This window comes from Mugil cephalus, chromosome 21, assembly GCF_022458985.1.
Source record: "Mugil cephalus isolate CIBA_MC_2020 chromosome 21, CIBA_Mcephalus_1.1, whole genome shotgun sequence".
Lineage (NCBI taxonomy): Eukaryota > Metazoa > Chordata > Actinopteri > Mugiliformes > Mugilidae > Mugil > Mugil cephalus.
The window spans coordinates 12,602,209-12,614,669 of NC_061790.1; the positions used below are offsets into that span (position 1 = coordinate 12,602,209).

Genomic DNA, 12,461 nt, shown 5'->3' on the forward strand with positions numbered 1-12,461 from the left:
TATGTGCATTCATTTATATGTCGTTTCTCTCCAGATAGTCTTACAATCCAACATTGGTTCAACAAAAGCAACGCAACTTAAACATTTATTTATTCCAAGTTCAAACAAGAAGGTTAAAACACATACAATCCTAAGACACAGCCAATGATGTTCTTCACCATTATTTTTTTCCTGAGATGTGTCCTCATAGTGTTCACAGTGGATGCATTGTTCCCGATGCATCTAAATTCATTCATGTCTCTTGTGGACCTGTCCAGGGTGTAGACTACACCCCACTCTCACCCGATGACAGCTGGGATTGGCTCCACACACCCCGAAACTCTCCAGAGGACAAGAGGTTACAGAAAATGAAGGAATGCATGACTGAATGAATGTCTAGTGTCCTGTCAGGTGTGTGATTGAGACCCGACACTTCTCCTCCTCGGGTGTGTACTTCTGTGAACCTGCCTGTAGATGGCGCTTCTGCCCTGCGGAGCTTCCGACAGATCAGCGTCAGCTGTAAATGTAGAAAATAATACAGAACAATAATTATAGAATAGAATAGAATAAAAGAAGTGTTACAGATGCAATTTGCAGATATGATTTAAGAATTGGAAGCGTTAAGTTTCTTTTTCTTTTCTTTTTTTGTTGAGTTGAGAATAAAGGTAACAGGAAAGTATCACTGTGACTTTAGCTGAACTTTTTCTTTAGTTTCTTTGTTTTTCTTTATCAGTAAATATGAATATTTTTAGTCACTTGAGTTTAATATAGTTTAAGCGGCGTGTGTCATAAAATAAATGGTCGCATCTAGGCCCTGCTAAGCGGTTTATTTTATTTATTTATTTCCGCGTTTAGTTGGGTGTGCGCATGCGCCGCCACAGTCGTCTTCCTCATTTCCAGCCAGGTGTGGCGGTAGCTAATTAAATGTTTAGTTTAATGACTTTTTATGTGGCGTGAGGTGAATTAAATGTTGCACAGTACGCACTACAGCTGGTTTAGTTTCCAGAGACATGCTGGACGTTAAGTTACGTCGTTAGGAGACACTAAGTCATCGGTGTGTTGCCATTGAAAGCTAGTTTAGCGCTAAGTTATATCATAAAATCTTCGCTTTAAACACACTGTAAACAACAATTCAAGATCTATTTAAAGTCCAGTGTTTTTTTTTATTTATATATATATATATTATTATTATTATTATTATTTTTTTTTTTTTTTATTATTTGCTGGGAGTAGTGAATGTCTTATTAGAAAGCTAATCTAATGGCTTGCACTGTGGTTTGCTGAAGGTTGGACGTCTCACAGAGACCAGCTGGGCCAAGGCAGCAGGGACCACCACATCAATGAGTGAGTTCCTATTAAAAGTGCCACAATGTGGTATTTTACACATCAATTATCCACATAAAAAGTAACTTTAACATCTGCCTCCTAGTGATTTACTCTCAGGAGCACAGATGGGACCAGGTAGATGAGTTTCTCACAAACAGAAAAGCACTGAACAGAAATATTTCCTTCATTTGAGCGCCACCGATGAGCCATAAACTGAAGGTGTTTGATTAGCCGTAATTGTAATTAATAATCCCTTTCAGAATAAACAGCACAGGATCCAAACTAGCACACATTCTGGCTTTTCTATCTCAACCCGTGTTTCAAGCCCATTCACTCCCACCAGGGACGTGGATATTTAAAAGCAGATCAAATAAGATTTTCGCCTTCAAAAATATCCCAAAATAGCTGGTCTCGTTTCCTCAAGCAAACATTTCCAAGATAGATATTCATAATCAATATAGATGCTGTGGAGACCGTGTTTAAGTAACACAAAAGTAATCTTCGCAAAACATGTCCAACGGGAGTGGGAGCAGATGGTGAAAGTGGACCCAGTTTCCTCTGCAGAATGTGCGCACGTGTCAACACGAAGAGTCACGTACACCCAAGCACACATATAGATGAAAGAAAAGCCGTGTTTTTTATGCTTTGGGAGCATGAAAACCTTTCACACACATTTCAGCGTGTTCAAACAAACCAGGCCAGTGGAACTAAACGTGTTAGTGATCAGCATCTTCATGCACCAAGTTAGATAAATCCTAAAAATGTCAGTTTTCTCTTTCTTGTTGCCCATTTTAGTTGTTTTTTATTAAGGTTTAGAGTGTGGCTTAGTTTGGACCCAAAGACATTTCCGTCTTCTTGCGGGTGACACGAGTTTTCTTGTAGTGTGGGAGTGAAGACGCAGTTGTCTGTGTGTGTTTCACAGACACAGTGTTGCTGTTTAGTTTGTATTTCTGTGGGTGTTGGTGCAGAATGGGGTTGCTTTAATGGGCATTTTTGGGATTTGTAGCTGCAACTGTTATAAAAATAAAATAAAATCTCTCCTTTGGGCTGAGTAAAAGGCTACAAGGCACCGGTAAATGGGACATAGCGAACAGTCTCAACGTGGGCTAGACCTGGAAAGTTAATGACGTGCCCACCCTGTCTGAGTTTCCAGCTGAAGTAGATAATCAGTTGCAGCAGCAGTAGGCAGACAGACAGGAACAGAAGCAGGCCGAACAGCCAGAGAGGGAGAAGGCTGCCTGTCTCTCTGTCCGACTGTGTGACAGCCTGTCGCAGGAGCAGAGCCAGATCAGCCCAGGGGCCGCTCAGCACCTCCATACTAGTCCTAGACAGGGGAAACATTTGGGGAAGAGAGGATGTCAGGACAGATTTGACAGCATTATCCCCGAGACATGATCAGGTAACACATCCGATATTCAATAAGAACTGATGTGGGCATTTGCAGGACAAAATACATCCAGGGTTTTATGCTTATTCGAAGTGTATTAAAGTCTTTAACATATTTTAATGCAATATGAACATGCAATAAAAGTCAACATAAAAGCAAACTGTTGATACTTTTCTAATAGTAAGCTAAAAGGTTTTCATACCTATATGAACATTGATTTCAACAGTAATTTAAAGGGACTTATGAGAATCTATTCAGACTGTGAATGTGGCTCACATTTTCCTATTGAAAGCAGGCGCTCATGCCCCCTGCTGTAATTTAAATTGTGTTGAGTTTATGGGGCACTGAACTGTGGCGATCCCGCCGGTAGCGGCAGCAGCAGCAGCAGCTAGAAAACTGAGCTGTTGACACAAATCACAAAAGCTAAAGGCCGGAGAACTGATTCAGATTGACAGAGAGAGCGTTAATTGGTAAATTCAACAGCTTTCACACCTGTACCTACACAAATTAGTTTGTTTGATTAACAGAATACACCGCGGTTATCAGATACAGAACTATATGTACAGAATGTCCTCTTACCTTTTTCAAGTTCCCCGACAGGCATATAAATAGGTAGAAATATCCTGCAGGTGGCTGCCGACTATTATGGATGACTACTGCATAGTTGTCCTGAGATTTATCTTCCCAGATGTTAAAAAGTATCCAGACTTCGAGCGGAGGTCAAGGATGAAGGCTGGCGGTAGCGGTCACATAGCTTCAAAACTAAAAGGAACCTTTCAATTTCAGTTTACTGTCGCATCGAGTTTCTGCGACTGACGCTGGAGAAAGATGGTGCAGTGAAAAATTTTAGATAATAATTCCACAGGGCGAAATGTCCGCTGAAGTCCAGGGGACGAGGTTCTGACTCACTGTCTCTTCTGTAACGTCCGTCTTCTCTTCAGTTACTGTGTTCCTCTGTTCCCGACTATGCCTCATTGGAATAAATACCACCGCTGTTGACGATGTGACCTTTGTTCAGTTTCAACAGTCAAACCTTGTGATTAGTAAGAAGATTAGCTATACTAGCCAGAGCTGTGTGTGTGCTAATAGAGAGATAGTGTGTTTGGGGCCGTTGCAAGGTTCAGTGCCCTCATGACATCAAAATTAGTAAAACAAAAAATAGTTAGCCATTTTATGGCTATCATGTTGTATATGTGCATGCACTGAGGCTTTGAGAAACGTTTTAATCATTGAACCTTAGACCTCTGCGTGTTATCTCACTGTGTTATAAAAAAAGACTCACAAACACATGTCTTTCACCGGTTCCCTCTCCGTCTGGTCTTGGTTTATCTTCAACAATCGCCGATACCATTTTGATTACAGTATTGATTACTTTAAAACAGAACTGATGGCGTCAACCTTGACTGAATTCCTACGACAAAATCAGTAAAGACAACATGGAGTTTAGTACAGAAGCTTTGATCCAAACAGTAGAGGGACACTGGCTGACGGACGGTCTCACATGTACGTCTGTGTTTGGTCAGATAAACACACTATTTGCAGTTCTCAGGTAATTTTGTGAATGTAATAACCGATGTCATCTATTTTCAGGGACGGCTGGTATAAATGGACTAACAGGGCTGAGCCCTCCCAAGCTAACACACACAAAAAGATGAGAAAATAACGTATTGTTCTAGGTTTTGGTGAAACCAATGGTAGCAGCAGCACCAAAAATTCAAAAGATAAACATAGAATGTCACTAAATGGACTGATTTTCATACTGTGATATTATATTCTGCTGTCTCAGGTTCAAACTTCACAATCTTTTCATTCATTAAATGTGAGATGTTGAAAATCTTTGATTTGGTTCACAGCTTGTCATTAAGGGGTGATGGTGAGTCCTGAGGCCAAACCAGTTGAGAACCACTGATGCAGACCACTAAAGAAGTATAATGTATGTGTAATTGATGTAACTATGTGTATTGTAGGTGATTTTCCTTTTGCTGCTGTGTTAACTATTTTTTCAGTGTTATCCATTTGTTAGCCAACCAGCCACCACTGTCTATTTTAGTCTCCACCAACACTATAACCTAATACCTGTTACACTTAACCTGCCTGAGCAGCTTGAAAAACTGCAAGTTAGCCTCAACCAGTTGGATCAACAAACCAACAAACATAGTAGTAGTTGAGCACCAAAAAGGATAGAGTCTGTGAAAGATAGCAAGCAGTGAGTGTAGCTAGCTATGTATTTATTATTTATTTATTTTGATAGATGATTCTTGTACCAAAAAGGTGTCTGTATATTGGACACTCTCTTCGTTGCACTGTTTTATTTTCACCATAAGAACTGGTCAGTTCCACTATACCTTGGTGGTGGTATCAGTTGGGGCTTAATTATCCTGTCTTTCACTACCTGTAGCTTCATGAGCTGCTGCGACTTCCCTCCCTTCTCTTCCTTCCTGTCTCTACCTGACCAGTCCCGTCACACAATCTGGGTTCTGCTGAAGTTTTCTTCTCGTTAAAAAATGTTTTTTTTTTGTTTGTTTGTTTGTTTGTTTGTTATTTTCCCTTGGCACCATCGTCTTCCGCGCCGGCTCTGGGGATTTCGAGCACTGGAGGTTTGTTACTGATGTTTCTATAAATAAAATTTAGTTGAACTGTATGGATAAAGAACAGTGGTTTAGGAAGATTCATTAGCTTCAATTTCTCCTCCTCCAATTATACGCAGCCAGTCTTGATGTTAATATCGAAATGCAGCTCAGCCTCACGTCGTCACGCTACCTCCTAAATCAGATTTGAGCATTTCTTAACAAGCTAACACGCTGCCATTGATTCAGCAGAAGTCGCTGTTGGACATAGTCTACACAGGGAATTGAAGACGCTCTTGTTTTATATCCGAAGCCAACGTGTGCTTGTTCTCACCTGGCAAAACAGGAAGCTCCTCTGAACACGATGCACTTTGACACTTGTGTACTCAGACCTCAGCATCAGCTCATTTAAACAAACCAGCACTCTTTTATTTTCTTGTGGGAGAAGTAAACGGCCTTAGGTGATAAAATCCCAAATGCAGTTTGGCCGGGACCAATGAGAAGTGGTGGCTAATTGAGTGATGCTGTCACCCTGATCAATACAATTGATTGGCTTTGTTGTTTCTCTGATTGATCAGGACATAATGGGCTTATTTTTGGAGGATAAGTGCATACGTGTATGTGTGTACGTCGTGAGCGCTTGTGCGGATTGACCGGAAAGCTCACACAGATCGCTCTGCAAGTAGACCTTAAAGCATGTTTTGTTTTATGTTTGAAGGGCTAATTAGCTTGCGGTTGGTTTGCGGTGTGTCGGAGAGACAGACTCATTGAAGTCAATCAAATAATATTTTCTTGATGACTGCCGATTATTGAAAATGTTCAGTCAGTTCGGTGACAAAATAAAATGGAGAAACTAGATGAGAAATACTCAAAAAGGACCTACATTATTTATTAGACACGACTATAGAAATATTTAAGTGTTTCTTGTGGAAAGAACAACTATTTCAAATCTCCTCTGAGCAGCTGTGACTTTAGCTAAATCTATCACACCAAACCAAACCGCTCCCCTGATGCTCTGTGAAACTTCCTCTCATCTGGACCTAAAACCAATAATGTAGTAAAGTGATGATTTTGGGGTTGTTTACAGCTCTGTCAAGCTAACAAGCCCTCCAGCCACTATGCTTCTCTCTCATTAGGTCCAAGTTTCTCTTTTGTGCTGCTGACGAAATGTACAAAATAAAAAAAAAAGTTTTTGCAGAGCATAATATACTGTGAAGGCTCAAGATGGAGAGACAGCAGAGTGTAGCTTCTTGTCAGTGTTAATATCAACACTTTGGCTGTTTTCTCAGGTTTTTATCCCGCCCTACTTTGATGTCAGCCTCCAGCTTTTTATTTATTTAATATTATTTCTCTCAGCAGTTCTTTTTTTTGTTGTTGTTGTTGCCTACATTCAGAATCAGAAAAGTAGCTTTATCTCTGTGTCTGCTGGTGTACTTTTGAAGCAGCACCCACTTTGATAAGTGTAGTCTGTGTGTTTGTGTGGTCTCATATGTGGGTGGGTGATGGTGTGTCTGTGTGTGTGTGTTGTCAGTACTGTGGGAAAAGATCCTGAGTTTTCATTGATTGTACAGTGAGATGAAACCAACTCTCTGTCTGTCTCTCGTGATATTAACGCTTTATAAATGGTGGGAAAAAGAAATAAAAATCACTGTTGTCCAACAAATTACAGTATTGTGAGATAACAAGGCACATGTGCATGTGTTTCCTCACACTAACTGTTTAAAAAATGTTTTATTTTCCTGTTGCAAACTCTCTCCACCTGTAGTTACTATTTGCTGGCAGAGTGTGATGGCACACTGCAGGGAATATTGCAAATTTCTGCTTTCAAGTGCAAACAGTTCCCATCTTTTACAGCTTGAGTCATGTTTATTGTGCCTCTGGCTGTTGTTTCAGTAAATATTGTAGTCATTTTGTACTCATTAAGGATGCAAATATTTTCATGCTTTCCAGGCTGTGACAGACGTGGCCGGAGGCGGCTAATTTTACCCTGAGACAGTGGTAGAATAACTTGTGTCTGAAAATGGCTGATGTTTGGATTACAGGTCTGTGTCACTCTGCTCTTCCATTTGTCTGTCAATTTATTGGATTAATCCTTCCAACAGAAATGCAATCAGCAACTTTGTTTAGAATTGATTCATCGTTTTTATCAGGCAGAATGCAAGGTTATTGATGTATTTCTCTCTTTTCTGTTTTACTGTACACTAAAGGTCTTTTGTTGACTTTGCCAAATCTCTTGACTGGCTGCTACAAATGATGAATGATGGTCCTGTTTTTGTTTTTTGTTTTTTTTTTCAAATAGTCGATTAATCTGTTGGATATTTAAGTGATTAATCGAATATTCGATTAATCGATCGAGTAATCGGTTAATCTTTTGCTTACCTCACCGCTATGTAAAACACTTTTTCAGTTTCTTACATGAATTTTAACACTGCATAACGATACTATTTATCACACTGTTCACTGTAGACCTAACTAGGAAAGAGCTAACATGCACCTCTATTATTTACCTGACAAAGGTTACTAAACCCCACGTAGAGCATTAATGGAAATCTGTTGTTTATTTTATTGGTGCATAAACAAACTACAACTCCCAGACATTGACCACAAACCAACAATCAGACAAAACTAACTCTAACAACCCAAACATGCAGGATTCAGTCCTGCAGTTTTGGCGTTGGAAAGCTGGATAATGTTTTATTGAGATGCTTGTGGGGGTGCTACTGTGGATTGTTTAATTTTTCCCAAAGCATGCATCTTATCAAGTAATTTGGACAATCAGTTCAGATCTTTTAAGACATATTTACGCATTCGCTGCAGCCGCCATAATTGAAAATGAACTTACACCATGCTACATGTTTGACGCAAATCGACATATTTCCATAACAGAGGACGTTGACCCATTGTTTCAACCCTAGTTAGGTCGAGTCATTCAGCAATCTCTGCTCTATCTGTTTTATTATTCTGCATGTAATTAAATCAATGCATTAAACACAAAGCAAGGGGAGGTGGTGAATATTAATAATGTTCAAAATTGTATCACAAATGACCGTCCACCTAATTAAACCTTTTAATTTGAGACTGAACCAATTCATTTACATGCACCCATCCATTTGCTGAATTCACTTATCCTGCTGAAATTAATTTACGTCCCTGAACGCACTATCATCTGTTTTCATGAGAGGCAGCTTCTGGCCTGTGCTTGGTTTATTTGTTTCTCTGCAGTAATTTCTATTTGCTTTAACTGTTTGATGACTTGTTTGAATTTCTTTGAGCTTGAGCAGCCAGAGTTACCACTGGTGCAGCTGGATGGGTGTTACAGATAACACCTTGCTCCGTCAGTGTCCATTATTAATAGATGACCACACACACACACACACACACGCTTCTTCCACTACTTTTCCAATTAGCTCTCAGTGTTGGCAGGAAGCTTGTCAAATGGTCACGCACAGACTAGCCGCAGGGAAAACACAGACTCCTGCGTGGTCTGTGAATCGTCCATACAAAAGAAACCTGTCCAAGCGCTGACGTTTAAATGAGCACAGGTCAAGTCATGTGTTGCATTGCGTTTCAGTAGAAAGCATCAACTGAAATGAGAAAAAACAGAGAGGTTTCAAGAAGCTGACTAGTCTGAGGCGACAGATTGGAGCGGAATAAAATGTTCAGATTTTAATCAACATTCATGTGAATTTGCTCTAACAAGCTCCAGTCCAGACTGTCACTACAGCCGCACTGTGTGTGAGAGCAGAGAGGACACATGGACCTGGAGTGCAGTGACGAGTAGACGACTAACAAGTTAATTGTGCGTTTTAATTTCAGTGCGTTAGCTATTATTTGCCGGCGTTGCACTGTTTGTGTGCCTGGGGGTGTTTTTATGAATGCATGTGTGTGAATGTCTGCAGTCTTCAAGAAACCAGCTCCAACTTTCTCCCTTTGCTTGTTTTCCCTCCAGTTGTCATAGCAACCTCTTGGCCTTTTTAGCATAAGTTACATCGGGGGTCGCCGGCGATGCTCATCGCCATAGTTACCGGAGCTTTCTTAATGAGATTCAGAGCTTCTGGCGTTATGTAAGTTATGTGGCATTTACCTACAAATGCAGGCATGCTGGTGAGGCTGGTGAAGATATCGATGTTTATCGATGGACACAATAGAGAGAGATAGAGAGGAAGAAAAACACCCTCTCCGCTGACTTCAAATGCCGTCACTATAGCTGCTGCCAATAGATTCCCCTGGGGCTTAGGATGGATTTCTGCCTCTGCTTCAAGGTGTTATGGTGGTCTTTCTGTAAAAGCCTCCAGTGTAGGAATATATTTGTAGTCAAGCATGGGATTTAACTTGGTTATTGCTGTATTACTGCAAAGGAAATGTATAATTATACGCCCAGAGTGACTGTATTTACAGTCTGGAGCAGGTTACTGTTCATTTCTTCAGCTTTTCCCACAGAGAAACACATTTGCCATTCTGTTGGTCTGGTTGCGAGCAGTGTCGCAATGAGCAGGAAGGAAGATTTTGCATCGGTTGTCTTTGGTTTCCCTAGTTTCATTAAGTCTGTCTGTTGATTCTTACATTAGTTTCCTTTCTTTATATATTTATCAACCTCGATACTGCATATCTTCATCACATGATCTCACTGTGTTTTGGATAAAGCACAAGTTGACCCCACAGACCAGTCTGCATTCTTGTGTTTTCCCTTTTTATTTAATTCCGGAGAGATTTCCTTCTTGAGTCAACAGTAAAGATTTTATTTAAATTTAAATGTACGATAAAAGAAATGTGAGAGATTTTGGTCTAGACACAGATGAGAATGGTGGAGATCTGGATTGTCCTACAAATTCCCATAGTCGTTGATCAGAGGACTGAGAAGAAAAAGAAAGCTGGTGACAAAGGGATGACAGTGTTCCTGATTGATGTTACGCTGAGCTTCATTACCGCCAAGCTGTGATTTTTAAACGGTGCAACTTGTTTCTACAGAGGTTGTATTTTGTGTCCTCGAGGTGAAAACATTGCAGATAGGAAAAGTCATGAGGTTTGCTCTGTTGCTGACAACCGACATGCTACTGTCACAGTTTAATTTGGTTGCTGAGGCTTTCCTATTGTGTCATTTTGACAGTTGTCATGACTCCCTCTAGCTGCTGTGTCATCTATTACTGTAAATACCTGTTTACTGTGAGAAACCGCTGCAGACTTTTTTTCGTGGATAATGCTCAAAATGGAGACAGACATTCATTCTTTGATCTCACTGAATCCAGTCTATTGTAGCTTTGCTCTTTATTTATTTATTTATTTTATTGTTGCATTGATGGATAATCTCTCCCATCCTCAACTTGTTAATTATCCAGCAGCAGGCGGTGGAACCACATCACTCAAATCCTCCTCGTGCTTGATCTGCCTGTTTGTTACCATAGCAAGAGTGTGGAATATTTTATTCATCTCTTGAGATGAATATTTTTGTTCCTGTTGCGTTCAAGGTCTGTATTATAATGTACACTGATCAGCCACAACATTAAAACCACCTGCCTTCAACTCAGTTCTGTTTTTGTGTATGGTTCAATAACAATACAAATTGTCTCAAGGTGCTTTAATATTGTGTAGGTCTCCCTAACAGGATGTTGTTAGTGGGTCTTTATAGATCACATTTGTTTCGGTGCATCCCACACATACTTGATCAGTTTGGGATCTAGTGAATTTGGAGGCCAGGTCAACACCTAGTGCTGTTTTTCATGTTTTTTTGAGTTATTCCTGAGTTGTTTTTGTGTGTGTGTGTCAGACTGCATCCTGCTGGGGATGAGTGCTGCCATCAAGGAGTGTCATTGCTATGGGGTGGAGGCGTCTGGTCTGGTCTAGATGGGTGGTACATGTCTAAGTAACATTCACATGAATGTCAAGTCCAGAAGTTTCCCTGCAGAACTTTAAATAGTCAATATTATTTGCTTTACCTGTCAGTGGTTTTAATGTTGTGGCTGATCAGTCAGTGGACATTTGATCGTGTGTAAAATTGGACGCAGTCCAATACAACGGCTCAGCTATTAATTCTACATTTAGATCAACAATATTCATCAGTTTTATTTAAACAATCAGAAAGTTATTCCTCCAACTGTGTGTTGAAACGGTTTATTTTAGTTTATTTCGACATTTGAAAGGAAAAAATAGCGAATGGACATAATGAACATAAATAACACAAATGAAAAATAAAAGTAAACTGAAAATTACATATTCTACATGTCAGAAAAGGAGTGGGGATAAGTACAGACTTATTTTATCCCAACCCTTCTTAATAATAATACATTATTATTACATTATTATAAGTAACTACACACAAAACTACTAAAAATAACAAAAGAAATAAATAACAGTAAACACCCAGTGATAATCAAATACCCTCTTCATTTCTGTTCCTTGTAAAAATCTTCTCTTTATATATATTTTTAAACTGGTTTATATTTGGACATTCCTTGAGTGTCCCCTTCAAACTGCTCCATAGTTTCAGTAAGTGTTCAGTAATATAATTTCTAGTAGGAGAGTTTATTTGCTTTGAATACAATAAGTGCCATCTGAAATTCAGAATCAGAAAATCCTTTATTGCCAATTACATATGATGAATGAAATAAATCATAAACATTTACACATGCAAATGTATATGAAATATATTCACTGTATGCAACAAGGGATGACAGTGGGTTTGATGAATCAAAGCCAGGAGTCAAAAGCTTCGAGCCAGCCAGGAGTCGAACCTAGAATCTTCTGATCCGTAGTCAGACGCGTTATCCATTGCGCCACTGGCCCAGGATAACCTCAGTCATATTGACTGTGAGAATTTGATATCATACAGTACACGTAACAGTTGTAAATTTGTATGTGGTGGTTACATGTAGCCGAACAGTCACTAGGTACATTTGCATCTTTCTTGAAGCCTCACACTGCACTGGACTCGTTTTGCTTTTGCCTCTGGTTATTTCTGATGACTGTATTCTGTGGAGCGTAAAGACAAAGACGAGCAGTAAACGGAGAGTGATGAGAAAACTCCTCCATCCTTATAATGCGCCCTCATACCTGCAGTACCTACTGTACATTACAGTAAATTTATGTTACAATACATGTAAACAATATACATTATAGAGGAGTCCGCATTTTAACTTGAGATGTGAGATTGACAGAGGTTGTGGAAAAGAGCAAACCAGGCCAGGAAGAGGAATAAAATTAGCAAA

At 39.7% G+C, this 12,461-nt stretch overlaps 1 long non-coding RNA gene and 1 other non-coding gene across 2 annotated transcripts; both read right to left on the reverse strand.

The window, feature by feature from the left end:
* Positions 1–57: 57 nt before the first annotated feature.
* LOC124999492 lies at positions 58–3,681 on the reverse strand. The gene is made up of 3 exons (XR_007111188.1): positions 3,272–3,681; positions 2,442–2,629; positions 58–496 (listed from the first exon to the last, which is right to left on the reverse strand). It is a non-coding gene; the product is annotated as an uncharacterized LOC124999492 (long non-coding RNA).
* Positions 3,682–11,966: 8,285 nt separating this feature from the next.
* On the reverse strand, positions 11,967–12,039 carry trnar-acg. Its single transcript has one exon. It is a non-coding gene; the product is annotated as a tRNA-Arg (tRNA).
* Positions 12,040–12,461: the final 422 nt, after the last annotated feature.